Source organism: Palaemon carinicauda, unplaced genomic scaffold (genome assembly GCF_036898095.1).
Source record: "Palaemon carinicauda isolate YSFRI2023 unplaced genomic scaffold, ASM3689809v2 scaffold75, whole genome shotgun sequence".
In the NCBI taxonomy this organism is placed as follows: domain Eukaryota; kingdom Metazoa; phylum Arthropoda; class Malacostraca; order Decapoda; family Palaemonidae; genus Palaemon; species Palaemon carinicauda.
The window spans coordinates 258,250-284,002 of record NW_027172038.1 but is presented as its reverse complement, the minus strand read 5'-3'; the positions used below and the strand labels follow the sequence as shown (position 1 = coordinate 284,002).

The 25,753-nt window shown below is 44.6% G+C and overlaps 1 long non-coding RNA gene across 3 annotated transcripts in view; it reads left to right on the top strand.

Moving 5' to 3' along the window:
- The window catches only part of LOC137637447 (uncharacterized), a 106,483-nt gene extending 81,987 nt beyond the window's left edge, over positions 1–24,496 (top strand). For 2 of the 3 annotated variants that reach the window (XR_011043635.1, XR_011043634.1), the window contains 2 exons: positions 2,372–2,571; positions 22,484–24,496. This is a non-coding gene — a long non-coding RNA (uncharacterized lncRNA). The remainder of the gene's footprint in view (positions 1–2,371; positions 2,572–22,483) is intronic. The other variant, XR_011043636.1, reaches the window with a different exon arrangement.
- The last annotated feature ends 1,257 nt before the right edge of the window (positions 24,497–25,753 follow it).

Here is a 25,753-nt window from a genome sequence, read left to right as displayed (position 1 = left end):
AGCTTTGTGTTTCGATGTTTATGAAGATGTCAGTCGTTTAGGAGATCCCTACTCCCAAGTTGAGTATTATAATTGTCTGTTTTTCATAATTCTAGGTAGCGACACACGTTAATTTTATAATTTTGTTTGTTATTAGTCTCGGCCGCTCTGCATGATGCCTTCCCTTACGGGTATATTGGCGGCCATTGAATAATAATACTGTATGCCATGGGAAACTTTTCTGTGAGTTAGTAAATCTCGGATGACAAAAAGAAATTATTATTATTATTATTATTACTTGCTAAGCTACAACCCTAGTTGAAAGAGCAAGATGCTACAAGCCCATGGGCTCCAACAGGGGAAATACCCAGTGAGGAAAGGAAAATGAAATATTTGAAGAAGAGTAACAACATTTGAATAAATATTTCCTTTTAAAAACTTTAACAAAACAAGAGGAAGGGAAATAAGATAGAATAGTGAGCTTGAGTGTACCCCCAAGCAAGAGAACTCTAACCCAAGACGATTTTTATACATGTATATAATTTCTTTTAATTGAATTATTGCTTTATCGATGCTTATGGTTGAATGATGTAACTCAGATGTTGGTAAATAGAATTTCTTGCAGATGAATGGCCTTCTCCAAAATTTTGCGAAGGTTATGCAGTCATTCCTGTCTGTTTGTTTGTTTGTAAGCAACTTTACACAAAAACTGTCATACCGATTTTGGCCAAACTTGGTAGTCAAGTTTGGTTTGACCCAAGGATGAATCTGTAACATTTTAGATAAAGTACATCGAAGTACAAGTACGCCGCGGTACTTTAAAGATAATCGCAATGCTAAGTACATCGCAAATATTGTGTTAGTTTATTTTTTTGTGAACAACATTATGGAAAAACTACTGAACAATTTCAACGAAAGATGGTGGACATAGTCTGGCCTATTCTTTACAGATTCTCCTCTGTCCTCATACACCTGACAACACTGAGATTACCAAGCAATTCTTCTCCACTCAAGGGGTTAATTACAGCACTGTAATTGTTCAGTGGCTACTTTCCTCTTGGGTAGGATAGAAGAGACTCTTTAACTCTGGTTGGCAGCTCTTCTAGGAGAAGGACACTCCAAAATCAAACCATTTTTCTCTAGTCTTGGGTAGTGCCATAGCCTCTGTACCATGGTCTTCCACTGTCTTGGGTTAGAGTTCCCTTGCTTGAGGGTACACTCGGGCTCACTATTCTGTCTAACTTCTCTTCCTCTTGTTTTGTTAAACTTTTTATAGTTTATATGGGAAGTATTTATTTCAATGTTGTTCCTGTTCTTAAGATACTTCATTTTTCCTTGTTTCCTTTCCTCACTGGGCTATTTTCCCTGCTGGGGCCCCTGGGCTTATAGCATCCTACTTTTCCAACTAGGGTAGTAGCTTAGCATTTAATAATAATAATAATGTGGGGTTTGACCCAAGGACAAAGTCATTAGATTTTGAAGAGAATACGTTGAAGTACAAGTAAGCATCGGAGTTATGACTGAAATAAGAATGCTTTGCGTGGCAAAGGCATGCTCTCGGCTGAGTGCCCCTCTAGTTATTTATGTTGATGGAGATATGTCGTCAGTAATTGCCTCCTACGACAGGCAAATGTTCAGCTATGTATCATTACATAAACGGTGACATTATATCACCGTGCGTGTGATGCACAAGTAAATTTGTCCCTTATGGTGCAGTGTGCAAGGCATATTTTGAGCCGTTGTGCAAGACATACAAGATGGTTAATGAGCAAGAAAGGTTTTTGCATTGGGAGCTGTCAGTCCATTGCTATTTTAACCCTCTTACCCCCAGGCTATTTGGAATTTTCCAACCCTTAACCCCCAGGGGTTAATTTTTTTTCAAGCACATTTTGCAGTATATTTTTTTCAAATTGCTCTAACAGGCTTAATTTTTGTCATAGAGGTGTCAGGTTGGTCTCATTCCCTTGGAAAATGCCTGAAGTTTCTCAAAAAAATTATCAAAAATATGCAAAAAAAATATAAATAGCATTTTTTTGCAAGGACGTACCGGTACGTCCATGGGGGTAAAGGGATGAGTTTTGTGAAACGTACCAGTACGTCCTTTGGTGGTAAAAGGGTTAACATTTATCATATATTAAATATGTATGTACTGTATAGCTGTTCTTATAGATACCAGTCATTAAACATTATTCTAGGGATAATTTCAATCCTGGATTTTGGATACTTACACCTTCAATTTATATGTATAATTAGAAAAATGATGGTTTTTATTGCCAGCAGTTAGTCATTTTATTTATCATTTGTAGATGTCACTGTAAGTTAAATTTCAATTTATATGATTAAATAAGTGATGGTTTTATTACCAGCAGTTTGTAATTTTATCTTGTTTCAGATATCACAGTTAAAACATCAAATTCTCGTCAGGCGAGAGCGATGTTCGACGGGGAGTTTGAAAGTCCGAAGGCCACGAAAGCAACGGGGATAGTGATGGTCCCCACTCCGCACATAGTCGTAGACGGCCCCACGGGTGGAATACCTGGACATGCGCAGTTTGAATCGGCACACGCGAATGCTCGGGAAGCAGCTGGCAGAGTGAGTGCTTCTTTCGTTTGAAACTTGAAGATGTTGTAATGTTCTAATTCTTGATTGAAAGTATAAATAATGTCGAAGGGTCTCAGCTTAATGCTATTTAACTTTTATAACATATTTGCTTTTCTGGTTTTAAATAAATATTCTTTTAATCTTTATTTATAGTAAACGATATCGGCGTCAATGATCTTCGATGTCAAGATGCCAGAGAACTTCAATTCAATAAATCAATCTCAGCTTTTAAAACATGTGGAGATACAAACATAAATCCAACTGAAATTATAATTGTTCCAACACGGAGTACTTACTTCGAACTACTTTCTTAGGAGTATCTGGGATTCTCCTCCCAACCAACCAGAATTTTGTATAGTTTCCGCTATCTCCGTTTTCTATAGTGGGTCCCTCTGTAGCGGATGAATACGCGCCCTGAGGCGACCCGGGTCAGTGAGCGCGCGTGGCCATGTCTCGGTCACCAGTAAGTTTATGATAGATATGGTATCAAAGTCCCGTAAGACACTCGGGGAAGGATGGGCGAGCCATAACCCGAAAGTAGTTCTAGGTAAGTACTGTTAGGAAAAATACAAATTACTTAAAATTTGTGATTTGTTCCAACACGGATTACTTACCTCGAACTACTTTCTTAGGAGACTTATACTGAGGTGGTCTGACGGGCCGAGAGACTGGCTGGATAAGATCGAACCTAGATAGGAGACTAGGTTCTCCTGACCCAAAACGGAATCTGAGACTTGGAGAAAACTACGCAATAAACTATTTAGTGTCGTAAGTAACTCACCTCTATAAGGATCTCCGGACATGGGTACTTCCATCTGAACGTTTCCCTCATGGCAGGGGTAAGGACAAAATTTAACAAAATTCGACTTGTTAACATCTTCTTTGAACCTATTAAGTTGTTAGTTGAGGATTTCTGTACGCAATATCAGTTACGATTTGCTACTTTTAAGTTTGTTAGAACATTTTTTATCGCTTTTTTAAGGTATATTAAATATGTTGGTGTGATTGACCTCAATGTATTTAATGGACTTTTGAATTATTATTATTATTATTATTACTAGCCAAGCTACAACCCTAGTTGGAAAAACAGATATGTTTTATATAAACTATAAAAAGACTCATGTCAGCCTGGTCAACATAAAAACATTTGCTGGAACTTTGAACTTTTGAAGTTCTACTGCGGTTTGAAATGCTTGCGGATTTTCCTTGCTGTTGGCATCCACAAAGACATGTCAATTATCTGTCTGTTGTCGAATGTTTTAGTTATTTTTCAGTTTTAAATACCTGCATTGACTAATGTATTTACGAGCGGGCCTTCAGGTTGAAATCTAACGATAGTAGAATTATTTTGAATTTAGAGTTGCATCAACAGAGAATTCCACAAGCAGTGCCTTATCTGTGTGGTGGTAATCATGAGCAGACATCAGCCAGGAAGGTAGGACATCGTAGAGCAAAGTGACCAGGTGGTGTTGGATGCTAAATAGTTAAGAACTTATTCTTTGTTTATCTAAGGACATTGAAAGGACATTTGAAAGGTTTAAAAGTCGTTCATGAATGGCAGGGACAAGGGAGAAGACAATGTCCTAGATCCTGACCATATACTGTACACATATGATCAACACTTGATCCCTTTTCCATTAAGATATGATACATCTCTGACTGTCCATATTCATTTCTTGTTTACTTGAGTAATAAGTTGTTAGTTGAATTATGTAAATTGTAAATTAAATTCTTCCGAGTGCTTGTAACTAATATTGTTAGGAGTCCTTGTCAGTGACTGCTCCCGCCTGCCTGCCGAAGCAGAGCGATCGTCGTGGCAAGTAGTAGCCGAGGCCGAAACAGTCGAGCGGGCGCAATACTCTTAGTCGAAGACCTTCAGACTCTCGCCGGGGGTTTGGTCTAGGCAGGATGTGTGCTCCCTTCGAGTGCCCAACCATAAGGCCTCTGGCTATCCTGCCTTGCACGGGAAACCCGTGAGCCCTAAGGAAGGTCGCTCTGAAAGAGAAAAAGACATTGTATGAATCTTTAGGCTAGTTGCTTTCATTCATAAACCGGTTAAAATGGTTGACGGGTGAGAAAGACTACGTCTTTGCCGAGCCAAAATAAAAAGTGACAGTCAGTCGTTAGTGCTAGTGAGAGCAGGGTGGCTAGCTTTCCCCACTATCCCCTCCACCCCCCACGCTAACTAGCGGAGGGTAGTTACACCTCGAAATAGCTTTAACAGCTATATTCAGCTCCGCGGAAATAAACACCCACACGTAAAGAGCTCCAGGTTTTTATCGCTAGGAAAATTACAATTTATTCACAAGTTTGTTACTTTTCCTAACTATACAAATGTAAGTCCTTTAGATTATACTTCCCTCCTCAGCTACTCTCAGTTCTGAGCCGAGAGGTCATAAGTGAAGAAACTCCCACAGGTGAGGGGGCAGAGCACCTCGGTCTGCTCCCACTCGTTGCTTAACTGCCCGTTAAAAGATGCAACGGCCATCCCACCTAAACGACTTGTGTTTGTATAATGAGGAAAAACACAAAATACTTTTAAGATTTATAATTTCAATAGTGTGTGGCTAATCGTTCTTACGATATTGGTAGCGGGGTATCCGAGTCTATCAAATATAAAATGCCACAGTTTCAACCCTTAACTTTGTTGACGTCAGACAGTAATGTTAATGCCAGTAAATTAAATATTCAATAACTGAAGATCTTAACCCTATGAATAAGTAGAGCAACAACTATAAGTCTGCTGTAGTTGAACAGCAGTCAGTATCCGTCTCAGGGAGTCTTTTCAAGAAGAGGAGAGAAGTCTAAAGTCAGTCTTCATCAACGTCTTCGCTTGTTTCGGTGAGATGATGATAGACTAGCTTGGAACACAACAACTATTTTATGTATGGATTTAGGAGTGCCAAAGGGTCATGGAAAGAGAGGTAGATGAGGGAAGGAAGAGGGGAAGGGCAAAGGTCAGATATGGGAAGATTAAGTGGCAAATGATATGCGGGGAAAAAGGATGAAGAGAACAGGAGGGCCTGGATAGAAGATCATGGAGAAGGCTTATACAAAAAAGGAAGTAAAGGCTGGAGACAAAAAAGAATTCAGTAGTTAGACAGGGAACTAAGATGAAAATCTTTGTTGAGGAAACAGTTAATTAAGAGACCACCAAATTATTTCATATCTTCCACTGTCTTGGGTTAGAGTCCTCTTGCTTGAGGGTACACTCGAGCACACTATTCTATCTTTTCTTATTTCCTTTCCTCACTGGGTTATATTTTAGGCCAGTCATTCTACGTCATTTTTGGGTCGAACCCACCACAAATTGCAATAGTAATGAAACATGCATTTTTCAATGTCAAATTTAGTGGAGAATGACATACTAAAAATCAAGGAAAATCGAAGCATTGGAACATTTCCAAATTTTGCAATCATTAAGAGAAGGTTTGAAGAAAAAAAATCTGCATAAAATTTTCAGTGTATATTCTAGAGTCTAGACAAACAACTGTATACATGTTACATTACGACACCGGCATTCACCTTAGCTAAATTAAGATGACCATGACCAAGGATCAAGAGTTGAATGAACTGAGAGTCAAGTCTAATCATGTTGCCAAGACATCTCCATGTACCAGACCACACTGACAAATGTTTATTCATCTTCAGGACCAGCAAGAGCGCATTCTTCTTCTGGATCACTTTCTGGTTCTGGCAAGGTCACATTAGAACAGTGAAGTCCTTTGCATTCACTGCAGGCGGAAGAGCATTCCAGGTTGTACTTGCGACAGCTGCATCGTCGGGTGCTGCAGTCTGTATTGCAGCCACAGTGGATGGCATCTAGCAGGTAATCTGGAGCAGGCTTCATCTCGGTCATAACGGGAACCATTCTCTCGTCACGGATAGCCCATCCCCAACCATTGGCATCCATGCCAATTCCTTGCCACTGCTGAACCTGAACATACACCCGTAGGCAATGTTGCTTTGCAGATGCTGATGTAGGGGGCAGGGTACGAGGCTCAACTCTGACATTGCTTGTTGAAACCTTCTGGCAGAAGCGCTGAAGCCTTAGTATGTCCAGTGTTTCCCCGGGCTAGCCATTGTACAAGCAAACCACGGCATTCTCTCCAGCTGTCATGACATCCTCTTTCGACGCTCCAGGATTGTTGAACGTTGCCAAAAGCCCAGAGAAATACGCACTGGAGTTCAGCTTCTTCAAAGCTGCTGATTTGCCAATGGAGTACAGTCTTGACGTGGTATCACAACCCAGGAGTCCATGTGCCACAAGGAGCTTGTCACACACATGGCGTCCAAGTGTCTTTTGCACTTGCTCGATATTCCAACATCTTGCTTGCCTCCTTGACGTCAGCTTAGGCTCAGGTCGGAAGAACAGGTTGTGTGATTTGGGCCCTGCATGACTACATAGGAGAACACGAAGATCGGTGTCATTGCCAACTACCACGGTGTCCTTGGTGTTTGCACATGCAATGGCTGTCTCCACTATGAGGACATCTGCATCTGCCCTGGCATGAAGAACATCGTTGTGCTGCCGTTGAAGGTCATCACTCAGTAGATTGATGAAGCTTTGTTTATTTGTTTGGTTGGCAAGGAAGTCATCTTTCTTCATAGTACATACCATGTCCTTTGTGAAGTTGACAAAGGGACTGCTGTGAGATCGAACGCGCCTGCTGTGCGCTACATCTTTGGTGGAGGGTGCGCTCACATATCCATCAAACACTATGACAGCTTTACCATACCTGTCTCCAACATATCGTATGTAGTGACTGGAGATTCCTTCATAGGTCTCGCCAAAATTCCAAGGAATTCTGTGTAGCAATGCCCCACCATCCAGAACATATTGCACATTTTGTGGCAGCACTGTGTTGCGAACGGCAAGGGGGAGTTGTTTCCAAATGGCCTCGGCTAGCGCTGGCTTGTCGGCCTCAAGCAGGATATTAATGGTCTGAAACAGTGCTGGTGGGTAACTGCATAGTTCGTACTTGAAGACATCAGTGAGGTCACCAGAGCGTGATCCTGCCGTACTCAGACGTTGGAACAACAGTTTAGGATCTATCAGAACAGATTCTTTGCCATTTTTCACTGATGAATGTGTGTCTAAAGTCACAACCTGATTTTTTTTCTTGAACGTGTGATCAAGAACCTTTTTGCCAACCATTCCATCTAAGATCTTCCTGCCCACTGACGCTGCTTGGTCAGCATTGACCGAATTTCCAGCTGTGATGCCAGTGTCAATGCTTTGCAGAGTTGGATCGTTTCCAAAGGGATCCTTTGATGACAGGTAGCCAATGAGTTTGTGCGTGTCATCTGTGTCCCGTGCTTGTCAAGCTGCTCTTTGTTCTTTGTGCTGGTCACTGGTCTCATACGGCACTGATGTGTAGTCTTGCAAGGCCATGTTGACCTCTGCACATATGGGGGTGGACAGCAGCCACGTGATCCTTTGCGACTCGCTCATGCCATGGCCCCTTGTCAGTCCCCCTGTGGTTTTCACACTTCCCATGAGCACTTGCTCGGTCAGAAGATCTGTGGACAAGCCGGCCCAGTACCGATCTGAGCGCCGCACTACGAGGTATCCATTCTGGAACTGGTGGTGGACCTCGGGGTGCTGAATAGACAGTTGTGCCAGTCGCTGAAGGTAGACGTAAATAGATTTGGTGTAGAGATTGTGGCCTGCAGCTGCCAGGTAGGGCAACAGGTCGTGCAAAGCGTGCACGTGCAGACGCCAGTCTCCAGTGCGTTCCGACCTCAGGAATGTCCTCAATATGTCAATCATGTCCATGTATTGCAGCCATAGCTGTGCAGTACGTAGATCCTTCATCGATTGTCGGGCAACATTCATGATGTCACGAACAGAGTCCAGAACCAGGGCTGAAAGGATATCTTCAGTAGAACACTCACCCTTCATCAATGAATCATTCAGGTCTCGCAGCTCACACAGGTCAATTGGTCCAGCTCCCACACTTTGCGACCCTGACTCGGTATCATGTGGATCTATGGCTGCCTGTGCATCATCTATGCTTTGCATTATCTCGTCTTCACTTGGTTCGTCATCTTCTACAATACCCTGAGGACCATCATTCTTAGCCTGCGAACAAGTAGGCACTAGCGTACCAAGTATCCTTTCTGCGAGGAGAGTGTTCAGTGCTGCATCAACCAAGAGATGCCCACGGATAGCTCGGTCATATGCCTTGCCAGACAGCATGTGCATTACAGTGTTCTCGGCATACACCAGTTCCAGAACAGAGCGCAGTCCAGATCCTGACATGATATTTCCAATACTCCCCAAGAAGCTCATCAACGTGTGGAAGCCCCCCATGCGCAGTACAATCTTAGGCAAGTCACTGCCCTCCGATTGACTTTCGATGATGGTAAGTGCCTTCCACCAAAGTGGTTGGTCAAATGTGATGAAGACCTTTGCGTTGTACTGTTTGGCGTGCTCAGATAGAAATGTCAATGTTGAATAGATGCAAGTTGGATCACTGCTGTTGATGTCGATCATGGGAAGCAGGAAGACTGTAGACTGACCTGGATGTACACCAGTGTGCACGGCTTGCATCATGCCAGACCATGCTGGTCGTGGTGAGCGTAATGTGAGGGACAGCTTCCAGAGGAGGTCAAGGTTGGTAGATCTGTCCTTTTCCATCTCATCTTGTAGAACCTCATACCTCAGAGTATCTAGCCCATCGCAAGGTGTTGTCAGATGTCGGATGTTTATTCGGCCCACAGCTACAACATCCTTCAGTGTCACAGACACACGTGGCACTCTTGTTGATGTCCTGGTACCTGGAGTGACAGACGCAATCATTCCCATCCCGTGGAATGTGTTGAGGCCATCTATTGTACGGATGTTGAATCCATAAGGTGTGCAATCAGTTCCAAGAAGAAATTCCCCCATTTTTCCTATGAGATCCGGTATCGTTGTCTGTTCCTCGTCATTGGCTTTGAGGTACTCTGCGACTTTTATGAATGCATCATTCCGTGTGTCATCAGCCGGTCTACCATACTTAGGTCGCTTGCTTGGCACTGTAAGGAACTGGCGTGGAATCTGCTTCCCAGTTCTGAAGTTTATGCTACATATATTGTGATAGACTGCGTCAGCGGCATGCAAGTCCTGGACGAATTCTACTCGAGCCTTTACTGTCTCTGACCATTCATCATTGCGTTCAACACAGCTCTCTGTAACTTTCTTCTGGAAGTCCACTGTTCGGACTGGTATAAGTTTATGCGATTTTTGTCTGCCCTGGTACTTGTCTGGTGTTCCACAGAACAAACAGTGTTCGCTGTAGTGAAACGCAGAACTGGCAGATCGACGCGCACGCACAGTGCTGATGAAACCACCAGTACAGTCATATTTGCGTTTTCTGATGTCTCGCTCAATAGACAGTTGGGAGCAGAAGTCCTTCCTGCATCTGGTGTGTACAACTTGTCCAGGTGCGACACTGATATCAGCCTGCCGTAGGTCATTTGCCTTGTTTATTCCATCACACCCCTTGGCACCTAATTTCGTGGTTTGTTCGCCGTTGCCGAGAGACTCGCTGCAGAAAACGCAATCGTCCATGCTACTGGTTAACCTAAAAAGAAAAAAAAACAAGGCTATTAGACGTTAATTATCTCAATTTATTTATTTAATAATAAAAATGTTTGACATCTTTTGAGAAATGTGAAAGAAATAACAAAAGCACTGTTATAACAAAAAATGTTATGCTATTTCTATTAGCATATTTTCGTGCATAACTTTCAAAAAGTGGTTGCTCGAAATGAATGTGTTCCAATGCCTCAAATTTCCTTGACTTTTACTATGTTATTACATGGGTCAAAAGAAGCAAAAATGCAAAGTTTCATTACTATTGCAATTTGTGGTGGGTATATCCATAAAATGACTGGCCTACTAGGGAGGCACAACGCGAGCCACCGCGCGAGCCTACAGGAACGAGAACTGCCAGGTCGTCATCCTCACGTTCCCCCCCCCCCCCTGCAAGCACAGACCAGCGCGCTCGCAGGAGGGAGGGAAGTCTCCAGATAGGTCCAGGAACCAACCTTCTTCTTCTTCCCTTTCTTTTTAGGCAGGGCCAGTTGTCGTTTCTTCTCCGAAGGATCGCCTGATCCCCTTCCCTTCAGAGGGAGTCTCTGACAGCGCAGCTGTCTGTGAGCAGCTATGGTTCGGGTCCCTCATCATAGCTGTCGTGCAGGCTGTCAAACCTGCCTTCGCTGAGATGGGCCTCAAATCAATGGCGGATCTGACCCCACTGAAGAGGAAGAGAGGAGTAGAAGTCATGGTAAATTCTCCAAGGGTCAAGCTGGCTCCTCGGACATCCTTGAGGAAGGCTTCCTTACCCCCCCCCCAGACTTTCTCTCCCTCTCCTGTGGACGAGGATCATCCGTCCTCGGGAATCTTCCGAGGTGAGGCGTTCTCTCATCGCACTAATGGGAGAAACCCCGCCTCGCACAGGAGAATCGTCCCCGGTTGGGGTGGAGAAGAGCCCTCAGACATCGTTGTTGGAGTCTTGTATTCCTCCCAGGAGGGAACCTAAGGACTCCAAGACAGTCACCAAGTCATCCTCAAGAATTCGCCCAGAGCCAACAAGACCCGCAAGAAGAGCCTTTGGGGACTGGAGACTTTGCTGCCAGAGTAAGAGTAAGGGGGCAAGCCCTACGGGCAGAAGTTGAGACCATGTTAAAGAAGGGCGCTCTCCAGGAGGTCGTCGACGGTTCCCCATGCTTCTTCAGTCGACTCTTTCTTGTAAAGAAGGCGTCTGGAGGCTAGAGACCATTCATCGACCTCTCAGCTCTGAACAAGTTTGTCAAACAAACCCCGTTCAGCATGGAGACAGCGGACACGGTCAGACTTGCAGTGAGACCACAAGACTTCATGTGTACACTGGACCTGAAGGACGCGTACTTCCAGATCCCAATCCAGCCATCTTCAAGGAAGTACTTAAGATTCAGCCTAGACAACAAGATCTACCATTTCAAGGTGCTGTGTTTCGGTCTCTCCACAGCACCTCAGGTATTCACTAGTGTTTACCCTGACTTCTTCGTGGGCACACAGGATCGGCATCCGTCTCCTCCGTTATCTGGATGACTGGCTGATCTTGGCAGACTCAGAGTCGACCCTTCTTCGACACCGAGACAAGCTTCTGGGACTTTGCCAAGATCTTGGGATCATGGTAATTCTCGAGAAGTCTTCTCTGCTTCCAACTCAGCGACTGGTATATCTAGGCATGATCTTGGACACCAATATCCACAAAGCCTTCCCATCAGACGACAGGATAGCAAGGCTGATGAGGGTCACAGATCCTTTCCTCAGACGAGAACAACTCCCAGCCCAATCGTGGTTATGTCTCCTCGGTCACCTTTCTTCACTGGCCCGTCTAGTTCCAAATGGTCGCCTCAGGATGAGATCCCTGCAATGGCGACTAAAGTCCCGGTGGAATCAAGGACACGATTCCCCGGACGTCTTGGTCCCTATGGGTCCTGCGGAATGGACGATCCTTCTGTAGTGGCTGGCGGATGAAAACCTACGAAAGGGAGTGGATCTTCTCATCCTCCCCCCGGATTTGATGCTGTTCTCGGACGCCTCAAATAATGGTGGGGGCCCATGTTCTGAACCACAGGAACTCAGGCCTCTGGTCAGAATCAGAAAAGTGCCTCCATGTAAACCTGCTAGAAATGAAGGGCGTATACATGGCACTTCAACAGTTCCAACAATACCTGGCGGGTCACTCCGTGGTGGTGATGAGCGACAACACCACGGTAGTGGCTTACATCAACAAGCAGGGAGGTACCTTTTCAGAGCAGCTATCCCATCTTGCAGTAGAGATACTGAGATGGACTGAAGTCCACTCGATTCCACTATCAGCTCTCTTCATTCCAGGCAAGAAGAATGTGCTCGCCTACAGTCTGAGCAGGGCATCTCGGATAGTGAGTACCGAGTGGTCTTTGGATCGTCTAGTAGCCAACAAAGTCCTGACTTTGTGGGGTTCCCCGACGGTGGATCTGTTCTCGACAGCATTGAATTTCAAGCTTCCGCCGTACTGCTCCCCAGTCCCGGACCCCAAGGCACTCTGGCAAGATGCCTTCCAACAACGGTGGGACAACATCGACGTTTACGCCTTTCCCCCATTCTGTCTGATGAGAAGGGTACTCATCAAGACCAGAATATCGGTTAACCTTTCGATGACCTTGATAGCTCTGCTATGGCATCATGCAGAGTGGTTCCCGGACCTTCTGCAGCTCCTGACGGAACTCCCGAGAGAATTTACTCCTCGACACGAGCTACTCAGACAACCACATGCCAACATCTTCCACAAAGCCGTAGCATCGCTGCGGCTTCACACCTGGAGAGTATCCAGCGTCTCCTCACAGAGAGAGGCTTTTCGCAACAAGTTGCTGAAAGGATGTCTCGACACCTGTGAAAGTCATCCGCAGGGGTCTACCAGGCAAAGTGGAGAGTCTTCTGTGGCTGGTGTCGTGGAAGGGGTATCTCTCCACTCGATGCCACTATTCCAGCAATAGCGGAGTTTCTCGTGTATTTGCAGGAAGAAATGCGCCTTTCAGTCTCGGCAGTGAAAGGCTATCGCTCAGCCCTAAGTCTTGCCTTCAGGCTCAAAGGAATGGACATTTCCTCTTCGCTGGAACTTTCTCTACTCGTATGAAGTTATGAACTTACCTGATCTCAGTCGGAAGTGAGACCTCCTCCATGGAATGTGGTTCGAGTCCTCAGGTCTCTTAAGAGACCTCCTTTCGAACCATTACGCCAGGCTTCTGATCGCCACCTGACTTGGAAGACGGTGTTCCTACTTGCTTTGGCCTCGGCCAAGCGAGTCAGCGAACTTCATGGTCTCTCATATGACATCGCCCATTCAAGGGGATGGGGGGAGGTAACGTTCAGTTTCATCCCTGAGTTTGTTGATAAGACTCAAAATCCAGGATTGCCGGACCCTCGGTTCGACTCCTTCCGGATTTCGAGTCTCCGTTCTGTAACAGATGACCCAGACCATCTCCTACTGTGCCCAGTAAGGAGTCTGAGGCTCTATCTTAAGAGAACAGCTGCAATTCATCCTCGGGTGCAAGCCTTGCTCGTGAGCACGGGAATTACGAAGAGGAGGGTCACTAGGAATACAATCTCAGCGTGGATTCGCAGGGTTATCCCTCATTCCCTGAATCTCGACCCTCCTCCGTCACGTCGCCCTAGAACACATGATGTCAGAGGCATTGCTACGTCCCTGGCATTCAAGAAGAATTACTCGGTGACACAGGTTTTACAAGCTGGGGTTTGAAAGCATCAAACGACCTTCACAGCCCACTACCTGCAAGACATGAACCACAGGAGGCTCGATACGTTCTCTATCGGCCCTGTGGTGGCTGCACAACAGCTGGTTTAAACCTCAGGCTCCTTAATGGACAAGTAGCAGAAGGTTGAGGGCATTGTTACCCGGTTTTAGTCTGCGTGAATGAAAAGGTATGCCTGGCCCTTATTCTTTTCTTCATCCTCCCTTCTCTTGGGGAAAGCAGCATCCTGGGTTCTCTGCACAGCTGACCTCAAACCACTGCAGGTAACCCATGTTTCCTTGTGTTCCTAGTATTAAGATAATACTGTTACGTCCCCATACCCTTACAAGGTGGTATTGGGAACGTCCTATCCTAGAATTCCATCTAAATGACTTCAGGTCAACTTCCTAGGACGAGTCACACTTCATTCCTTCACACACAAGCATATGTAGGCCGCGGTCCTTGCAGAGCAAGGCACTTGCGATGTGCAGGGACTCCTTATATTGAGCACTGATACTGAGTCCCCGGGCAAAAAGCCAAAAGCCAGTAATGGCTGGGACTTACCACCCTACCTAAGGGTTAAGTCACCCATATTAAATAGCGTGGTTTGTATTTCGGTTACAGAACAAATGACAAATTCGTAGATAATTCTTATTCTTCCTAACCATACAAACCTTAGCTATTTAATCAAACTTGCCCGCCAGCCCTGTCCCCCGGGAACTCCTACCTCTACGCAAAGTGAGCTAGTCACAGGTGTGTGAGGGGGGGAGGGTAACAGCGAGGGGGTAGTAAACCCTCGTTAAAATTCTAATGGCTCGTCATTTCAGCTATGCCGAAAGTAATACCCATATTAAATAGCTAAGGTTTGTATGGTTAGGAAAAATACAAATTATCTACGAATTGGTCATTTTATTAAATACCTATATATACCAGCATTTATATATGAAATACCATGTGTTTGTGAATGATAAAAACTGACTCTATAGGGTGATTTTAATTATGCAATAAGATGCAGTAATTAATTACTTTTATCAACATTGTTGTATATTCTTATTCCAAAGTACTGTATTTTTATGTAATTGTAATGGCTATGTATATTGTACGATGTGCCTCACACTGAGGGACCTGGGGGAACCCAAACATATTCTAGAATAAGGCAATAAGGCTCGCTCTCTCTCTCTCTCTCTCTCTCTCTCTCTCTCTCTCTCTCTCTCTCTCTCTCTCTCTCTCTCTCTCTCTCTCTTTTTATGTAAATTATTTTGAGTAAGAAATGGTTATCTAATATTCAGTTTTAAATATTTAACTTAGCCGGTGAATATATAATAGCTGCAACTCTGTTGCTCGACAGACACATACAGTAAAAACTCGCCAGCGATCGCTATACAGGTTGCGGGTGTGCCCACCAGCGCCAACTGTCGGCCAGATACCACTCTCGATGTAAACAAAGACTCAATTTCTTCTCTGTCGACGTGTCGACAAGACGTACTTTACTCGCTGTTGAACCTGGAGTTTTTCCCATCATATTTGGTGAAGTACTTTAATTTGGTTTGAGCTTTCGCAGTACAGGTGTTTTTCTTCAAATAAATCCTTGAACTCTTTTTTGGATCGGATTAATTGTTGATGACTTTGATCGTTTTTTTGGAATTTTCCCTTGACTAATTCAAAATGGCTGACCCTTCACAAGTTCCCAAGTTCAGAAAATGTAATGCTAGGGACTGTCATAGGCGTCTTCCAAAGGCTTCTCTCGACCCTCACACTGTTTGTTCCAATTGTCGGGGTAAAACCTGTCAATTGGAAGATCGGTGTGAGGAATGCGTGGGCCTTTCGGAATTCGATTTTCTCGAATTTGAGAAATATACACGCAGACTAGAGAGAGATAGGGTAAGGAGAAGTTCTTCTAGGTCGGTAGATTTTTCCTCTCCACATGCCCCTGAACCTAATCCTTCCCCTGTAGTGGTTGTTCCTGACCCCCCTCCTAGCACTCAGGAACCGTCGATGGCAGACATGATGCGTGCTATTCATGCCTTGGGGGAGAGAGTTGAGTCTTTAGCAAGTGACCGAAATCAACTCATGGCGGACGTTAAGGAACTCAAGTGCCAAAGTGCCACGAAGGATAGTGTCAAAGTGCCTAGTGTTACGCAAAGTTTTGTGAACAGTGTTGCGCTCGAGGGTTCGTCTGTTCGTGCCTGTCGTCCTCCTAGTCCGGGACCTCTTGCAAGCTCCCAAGCCCAGGGGAGAAGCAATGTCGTACGACTCATGGGTTTGAGAGGCCTTGATCAGCGAACAGACGTTCCCTCTATGGTATCAGGCGTATCTCTCCAAGATCGCCCCTACCAACGTAAGACGAGAGAGCCCATTTTTACCTCGTCGTCCGAAGGTGTTTCTCGTAAGAAACCTTGGACCAAGGTCTCCAGACCTTTAAAGCGTTAGTCGGTCCCTTCAGGACAAGTCCAATGTCCCGGATGTAGCCACTGGGACAGTTCGGACCCGTTGCCGTCATCTGATGACTGCTCGCCGCCTAAGAGAGGCAAAGTTGTGCCGTCTCAGTCGCTCACCCCGTCTGTTACCGCACCTGCTTCCGTAGACCCTAAATGGGTGTTACTGCAAGACATGCAGTCCAAGCTTGCGTCCTTGATGGGGGACTACAATGCGGAGAAGGTTGCCGCTGAACCTACTGGCCAGCAACCATCCAAGCGGTCTGTTGTGCGTCCTGTTGACGTTGAGGTAGCTTTCTCGCGTCAACCAGTTGGGGTTGTACCTCCACCGATGCGGCCCAGTGTGGATTTCCAGCCGCACGTTGACGTTAGGCAACGCACGGATGTGGTTGGTGACGTTCAGGACGTTCATCAACCATCAGAGGTGACTTGTTTTGACACGGTGCGTCAACCTCCGCAACCCGGTATGGTGTTGACTGCACAACCCAGACGGTCTAAACAGTCTCGGGTGGACGCTGTGCGTCCTCGCGCACCTGTGGTTGTTGACAGTTACCAGACTGTTCAGCTGTTCCATGACGCTGCGTCCGGCTCCGTCACGTATGCACCAGTGCGACCGGACTCGGCGAGTCAAACGTTGCCCACACCTTTGCCGTTTTCTCATCAGTTATCAGATGAGGAACTGTCAGATGAGGACGTTGCTGAACCACATCCTGAGGATCAACCTTCAGAACTTGATGAGCCTATACCAGTTCAACCATCCTTGGACTTTAGAAAAGCCATGGCTGTGTTTAAGGAGTTGTTCCCTGACCACTTTATTTCTGTGGCTCCTCGTTCGCCGCCGTCAGAGTTTGTCTTAGGCGTTCCTACTACCATGCCTGCCTTTACTAAACTCGTTCTCTCTCGCTCATCCAAGAGAGCTTTACGGCTGTTAGGCGATTGGTTAGAGACCAAGAAGAGTTTAGGGAAGACAGCATTTGCCTTCCCCCCATCTAAACTCTCGTCTAGATCGAGCGTCTGGTATGCCACGGGAGAAGTTCACGGCTTGGGAGTTCCTGCCTCTGCCCAGGGCGACTTCTCAAGTCTTGTAGACTCTCCCCGCCGCCTTGCCATGAGACGCTCGAAGATTTGTTGGTCACCATCGGACCTGGACCACCTTCTTAAAGGTATATTTAGGGCGTTCGAAGTCTTTAACTTCCTAGACTGGTGTTTAGGAGCCCTGAGTAGGAAAATCTCTTCTGCTGATAAGGATGTTTCCTTACTCATTATGTCCTGCATGGACAAGGCCGTCCGTGATGGGTCCAACGAACTTGCCGCTTCATTCACGTCCGGAGTCCTGAAGAAATGAGAGTCTCTATGTTCTTTCCTGTCTGCTGGAGTGACGCCATGTCAAAGATCTGAGCTACTCTTTGCGCCCTTGTCCAAGTGCCTGTTTCCTGAAGTCTTGGTTAAGGAAATTGCCTTGTCTATAGTGCAGAAGGACACCCACGATCTAGTTGCGTCCTCGGCTCGCAAAGCTCCCCCTTTGCCTACATTGTCTGCTAGACCTAGGATAGACACTCCAGCGTCTCGGTTTATCCCGCCCTTTCGTGGCAGAGCCTCCAGCAGGGGAGGTGCTCGTGCCGAAGGGAAGAGAGGGAAGAGGAAAGGATCCAAGTCCTCTAAGGGCAGAGTCTGACTGCCCGCAACTTCAGACAGCAGTAGGTGCCAGACTCAAGAACTTCTGGCAAGCCTGGGAGAAGAGAGGCGCAGATCAACAATCTGTGAGGTTGCTCAGAGAGGGGTACAAAATCCCTTTTGTACGCAAACCCCCTCTAGCGATGTCCCCCATCGATCTCTCTCCCAGGTACAGAGAGGAAGAAAAGAGACAAGCCCTGAAACTGGAAGTGTCTCTTTTGCTAGAGAAGGGAGCGGTGGTCAAAGTCTCGGACCTTCAATCACCGGGGTTTTACAACCGTCTCTTCCTAGTATCAAAGAAGACAGGAGGTTGGAGACCGGTGCTAGACGTCAGTGCTCTGAATGTCTTTGTCACAAAGACGAAGTTTTCCATGGAAACCACAAAGTCAGTCTTAGCAGCGGTCAGAAAGGAAGACTGGATGGTCTCTCTAGACCTAAAGGACGCCTACTTCCACATCCCCATTCACTCAGACTCCCAACCCTTTCTGAGATTCGTCTTCGAAGATGTGGTTTACCAGTTTCGGGCCCTGTGCTTTGGCCTAAGCACAGCTCCTCTCGTGTTTACGAGGCTTATGAGGAATGTGGCGAAATTCCTCCACTTATCGGACATCCGAGCCTCCCTTTATTTGGACGACTGGCTTCTCAGAGCCTCTTCCAGTCGTCGCTGTCTGAAGGATCTCAATTGGACTCTAGATCTGACCAAGGAATTGGGACTCCAAGTCAATTTGGAAAAGTCGCAGCTGGTCCCATCCCAAACTATTCTGTATTTAGGGATGGAGATTCACAGTCAAGCTTTTCGGGCTTTTCCGTCGGCCCCCAGAATAGATCAAGCCCTGCTCTCCATCCAGAAGATGCTGAAGAAAGAACGCTGCTCAGTCAGGCTGTGGATGAGTCTGGTAGGGATGATGTCATCCCTGGAGCAATTTGTCTCACTAGGAAGGCTACACCTCCGTCCTCTTCAATTCCATCTGGCTTTTCACTGGAAAAAGGACAAGACGCTGGAGGCGGTCTCGATCCCGATTTCCAAAAAGATAAAGTCTTGTCTGACTTGGTGGAAGGACAATATCAGCCTACGAGAGGGTCTTCCCCTGGCAGTTCAGATACCTAACCACGTTCTCTTCTCGGACGCATCGGACTTGGGCTGGGGCGCGACGCTGGACGGTCGGGAATGCTCAGGTCTGTGGAACTCGAGTCAGAGGAGCATGCATATCAACAGCAAGGAGCTTTTGGCGGTTCACCTGGCCTTGATAAGCTTCGAGTTTCTCCTTCGAGGCAAAGTGGTGGAAGTAAACTCGGACAACACCACGGCCTTGACGTACATTTCCAAACAGGGAGGTACCCACTCAGTGACGTTGTACGAGATCGCAAGGGACCTGCTCATCTGGTCAAAAGATCGAGGCATCTCCCTAGTAACGAGGTTCATCCAGGGCGACTTGAACGTCATAGCAGATTGTCTCAGTCGGAAAGGTCAAGTAATTCCAACCGAATGGACCCTCCACAAGGATGTGTGCAAGAGACTTTGGGCGACTTGGGGTCAACCCACCATAGATCTCTTAGCAACCTCTCTGACCAAGAGGCTTCCAATCTATTGCTCTCCAGTCCCGGACCCAGCAGCAATACATATAGATGCCTTCCTCCTAGATTGGTCACATCTGGATCTTTACGCATTCCCACCATTCAAGATTGTCAACAAGGTACTGCAGAAATTCGCCTCTCACGAAGGGACAAGGTTGACGTTAGTTGCTCCCCTCTGGCCCGCGAGAGAATGGTTCACCGAGGTACTTCGATGGTTAGTAGACGTTCCCAGAAGTCTTCCTCTAAGAGTAGACCTTCTACGTCAGCCACACGTAAAGAAGGTACACCAAAGCCTCCACGCTCTTCGTCTGACTGCCTTCAGACTATCGAAAGACTCTCGAGAGCTAGAGGCTTTTCGAAGGAGGCAGCCAGTGCGATTGCTAGAGCAAGGAGAGCGTCTACCATTAGAGTCTACCAATCAAAGTGGGAAGTCTTCCGAGACTGGTGCAAGTCAGTTTCTGTATCCTCGACCAGTACCTCTGTAGCCCAAATAGCTGATTTTCTCTTATACCTGAGAAAAGGACGATCCCTTTCAGCTCCCACTATCAAGGGCTACAGAAGCATGTTGGCATCGGTCTTCCGGCATAGAGGCTTAGATCTTTCCAACAATAAAGATCTGCAAGACCTCCTTAAGTCTTTCGAGACCACTAAGGAGCGTCGTTTAGCTACTCCTGGGTGGAATTTAGACGTGGTCCTAAGATTCCTCATGTCAGACAGGTTTGAGCCTTTACAGTGTCTCCCTGAAAGATCTCACTCTTAAGACTCTTTTCCTGGTATGCTTAGCCTCGGCTAAAAGAGTCAGTGAGCTTCATGCCTTCAGCAAGAACATCGGATTTTCGTCAGAAAAAGCTACTTGTTCTCTGCAACTTGGTTTTCTAGCCAAAAATGAGCTTCCTTCTCGTCCTTGGCCTAAATCTTTCGATATTCCCAGCTTATCGGAGATCGTAGGCAATGAACTAGAAAGAGTCTTATGCCCTGTTAGAGCTCTTAAGTTCTACTTAGCTCGTACTAAACCTTTACGAGGCCAATCTGAAGCTTTATGGTGTTCGGTTAAGAAACCATCCTTGCCTATGTCAAAGAATGCTTTGTCATACTTTATCAGATTGTTAATACGAGAAGCTCATTCACACTTGAGTGAGGAAGACCGATCTTTGCTTCAGGTTAAGACGCACGAGGTTAGAGCTGTAGCAACTTCCGTGGCCTTTAAGCAAAATAGATCTCTGCAAAGTATCATGGACACAACCTATTGGAGAAGCAAGTCAGTGTTCGCGTCATTTTACTTGAAAGATGTCCAGTCTCTTTACGAGAACTGCTACACACTGGGACCATTCGTAGCAGCGAGTGCAGTAGTGGGTGAGGGCTCAACCACTACAATTCCCTAATTCCATATCCTTTTAATCTGTCTCTTGAAATGTTTTAATGTTGTTTTTATGGGTTGTCCGGAAGGCTAAGAAGCCTTTCGCATCCTGGTTGATTTGGCGGGTGGTCAAAGTCATTTCTTGAGAGCGCCCAGATTAGGGGTTTGATGAGGTCCTGTTGTATGGGTTGCAGCCCTTGATACTTCAGCTCCTGGGGGTCTGTCAGCATCCTAAGAGGATCGCTGGGCTCCGTAAGGAAGACGTACTTACAAGGCAGAGTAATCGTCTAAGTCGACTTCCTTACCAGGTACCTATTTATTTTGGTTTTGTTATATTGATAACTGTCAAAATGAAATAAAAATCTCTTAGCTTATACGATGTAAACATATTTAACTGGTCTCTACCCACCTCCTTGGGTGTGAATCACCTATTATATATTCACCGGCTAAGTTAAATATTTAAAAATGATATTTTAATTATAAAATAAATTTTTGAATATACTTACCCGATGAATATATAAATTAAAGGACCCTCCCTTCCTCCCCAATAGAGACGCAGTGGGATGAGAAGAAATTGAGTCTTTGTTTACATCGAGAGTGGTATCTGGCCGACAGTTGGCGCTGGTGGGCACACCCGCAACCTGTATAGCAATCGCTGGCGAGTTTTTACTGTATGTGTCTGTCGAGCAACAGAGTTGCAGCTATTATATATTCACCGGGTAAGTATATTCAAAAATTGATTTTATAATTAAAATATCATTTTCATCCGGCCAGAAAAATGTCCATCAAATCTAGATCTAAAAGATATTCTTAAATCTAGACTGAGTATCTTTATAGCCTTTATCTGCATCAAAGCCTTTCTTATAGGAAATGTCTGTCTGCTTACTTTGTGTCTGTTATATTTATGAAGTATTTTGATTAATGTCAGATTAGTATTACGAAGAGAGTCTTGAAGTGTTTTATCCTCTAAGGGGGAACTACAAGAAATGATCTTAGTCCAGTGATTTGTAGAAGCCAGTGAATGCAGTTGGCAGTAGAATGTTATCTTGTGCCTTTGAACCTCATCATTTGTTGTCTTCTCTCCAAGATGTTCACCTTCTCTCACTTCATGTTGCTTTGTTAACCAATTTTCAGTCTAGGAAAATCTCATCAGCCTTTAAATATGATTTTCTGGTTTTGAGAAGACTTATGTCTAAAGTAAAAGTTCAAACTTGCAGCGAATGATTTCTTGTTGAACAGACAGAAGTGTCTTTTTATAGTTTATATAATATGACAGATCTATTTTAACATTATTACTGTTCTTAAAGTGTTTTATTTTATTGTTAATTACTTCTCTTTTTAGTTTATTTCTTTCCTTGTTTTCTTTTCAGTGGGTTATTTTTCCCTGTTGGAACCCTTGGTCTTATAGCATCCTGCTTTTCCAACTAGGGTTGTAGCTCAGCTAGTAATAATAATAATGATGATGATGATGATGATAATAATCTTGGAGTGTTTTTGTGTAAACTCTTCAATATCACAAGCAATTTTACATTGTTGTGAGGTACAATAACTTTGTAATATATTTGTATAATGATCTTCTTGTATCTTTCAGGTACAAAACTTAAATTCAAAGAGCCACATTATTCCCCATCCTCATGTGGAAGGTTTCTGAGCACCTCAACAGGAAGAAACTCACCTTAGAGCTACTTCACCTACAGAACTTGTTAGTTGAGAGAGATTATATTAGGGTCAAGGAATCGTAGATGAGGATTATAGATGAAATAGCAAAAACTCCCTTTAGTAAACAGGATTAAACCCTGAAGATATATGTGCTATTAGACTGCAGAGAAGGTTGGAGGAGATTCACTCTGAAAAGGGTTCAGTTGGGCAAGTCTACCGTATACATTAGTTTCCCTGTGCTAATACAGACATTGTTGATAAAGACCGTAGTTTCCCCTAGGAAAAAAAGGATAGTAAGACTACAGTATATACAAGAGTTCAATAAGCATATTTATTTACTTTTGCCTCAAAATACTGTTTAGCTTCTATCAAGCTTGTCTTTGTCAAAGAAGTCAGACGGTTAGTTGAACAAACATTGACTAATAGTATGTGCTAGAAGTTAGGAAAAGGAAAGCCTTTTCTATTGGATTTGAGTTACGTTCTGTCTGGTCACATCTTCCATCTTAAATCTTTTCTTTAAGCTTTGTTAAATTTTCCATCACTTACAAAGGAATCTTCAGAGATATTCTGTCATTGACTCAACATAAGAATAGCACACACAGGTACTGATTATCGCTCTTTCAAAAGTTAGGAAAAGACAACTCCGTATTAGGAAATTAATATCTTTCTTTTAGTAAAGAACATTTCCTATATAGGACTCTTGAAGGACTAGACCATTTTCCCCAAGTGCAAGGGCACTACTGCATTACCCGTCCAAATGTGTTAATGTTTGTGTGAAATATCCTGTTCACATTAATTATTTCCTGACAGATCTTCCTAGAATTATGCTGTTTCACTTAGACATGTTATTGTTTAACTTGAGTTGCTTTTATTTCAATTCTCAGAGAATTTGGTACAGCATTTGTTAATACCTGCAAAGAATGTCAATTAGATATCCACAGAAAATAATTCGCTACTGAATAGTTTAGTTATATTGGTACAGAACTTTCCTGCTTCTTTTTAGTACTACGAACATCTTCTTCCCTAATTTAATTCCAACATTTGAGCTCATTTAATTATCTGTACAATCACTAGAGGCTGTTTTATGAGTCTTCCTCTTTGCTTACTCTTTAGGTCCACAAATTAATGTATCTTTTTCACTATTGGTGTCTGCAAACTACTTATCCAGGGGACCTGAAACTTCAGACTGATGCACTGAATTGTCTAATGAAAATTCTGTCTAAGGTTTGATTGCAAAGTATTTAACTTGCAACATTTTGAAACAGAAGTTACAAGACTCCGCATTGTGTAAAGGATTCACATGTTAACATACAATTTCATTTATGATTCCTTTATAGGTTTACATATTTTACGTTATGTTTGATGTACACATTGTCCAACTGAAGGATTGTGCAAGATATCCCACACTTAATGCATCCAACACTAGCATGCACCGAAAGCTCCATTTTAGATTACCCTTTGCCTAAATACAGTACTTACACCCCATACCTTAAGACAGGCTCTCATCCTGCGGTTTGTTTGAGGCCATAAAACCTTTCAAACACATCGCACACTTTGTCTAGCACCCTTATTACTAATTTGTATTCATAAGACCCTTTTAGAAATATCAATCCTTATTAATGGTCTTTCATTTTTGGTTGTTAATAATCATATGTGAATCACAAGCCATTATGTTATCAAACTTTCACGTAAGCTGAACTTAGAAATGGATGTGTCAGTCATATATTGAAGACTTCAGGTTAGCTTAAAAGTCAAATCTTTTCAATACCAACATCCAAGATTCGTTTGTAACATTTGAACATTCTGAGAATTATTGTCAATTTGTTCTTTATTTCTTAAAGGTTTGCCAGATTGAATCATGTTTTGCAAAAAGTGTTAGTGAACAAACATTTATAAGAGCATTGATTTTAAGGTTATGACGTAAATAAAACATTGTTTTTTATATTTATTTACCTTTGTATTGGAGAAAACTTATTTTTACTGTGCCATGGCATAATCATGAAACTGGTTTCCTTTGCAGGTAGAGAATTTGTGGTTTATATCTTTGGTTTTAACTTGCGAAATGTGATGTTTTATTTTCTTTGATTGTTAGGTTAGGGATAGAAATATATAGACTGTAAGTTTAAAGACTGTATAACCTTCTCTTTTGGGTCATTGGGAAGAATCTTTGTTGTCTTGGTGATTTGGTGCAAGGAACTCTTCCAACTAGATTCATGAATAACATATCAGGAAAAATTGTAAAATAGAATTGTTCCATAACCGAAATACACACCACGCTATTTACATTGGGTTTACTTTCGGCGTAGCTGAAATTGACGAGCCAATAAAATTTTAACGAGGGTTAACTACCCCCGCGCTAGTTAGCAAGGGGTAGGGGAAGGCCTCTCCCCCACACACCGGTGAGTTGTCTCTCTTCACTTTTGGCTCGGACGATGTGCAGACGTGTCTGTCTATCGTCCTCGCTATTGACGGCCTTAATCTTTTCTTTTGCTTTTCCTCAGCTGTGTGTTTGGAAGTTGGCCTCGCCCTTTTATTATCCTCATGCACAAGTGCCCTGGAATCGCTGGCCGCCCCTGCGGTACCTTCATGTCAGCGGTCGAAACTGATCCCCACACCCTTTGCCCGCAGTGTTGAGGCCAACTGTGTGACAAGGAAGTAACGTGTAGGGAGTGGTCTGCCTCCCAGTGGAAGAGGTTTGCCCGCCGGCGTAAGAAAAAGTCCAAGAGAGACCTTTCTCCTTCAAGAGTTGCCTTGAAGGAGGAAGTCTCCAGGGACTCTTCTTCCGCTGCCCAAACCTCCTCTGAAGCTCCCACTCGGCCGGCCTCTCGTGAGAAGCCGCCGAGTGGTAGCGTAGACCCTTGTTCTGTTTCCCGATCTCGGGGTGCGGGAGAGGGCGTCACCTCCCATAGCAGGGCGGCTCCCCCTCCTCCCCCGGGGGAGGATTTTGATTCTAACGTTGATGATTATAACTCTGTCTCTAACGATGATCTCTTTCAGCTTTGGGCTTCCTTGGGGCTTAAGGGCTTGCCCTCCAAGGAAGCCCTGTTTGACCTTATCCAGTTGGGGGCCGCTGTCAAGCAGTTGCCGGTGATAGCAGAGGTAGACCCTCTGTCTATTGTCGATGTTGTGGTGGCAAGAGGCTTCCGACGGGTCTGGTCAAACCTCTGCTGTGCCTGATGTTGCGGACGTTGCTGAAGGCCCT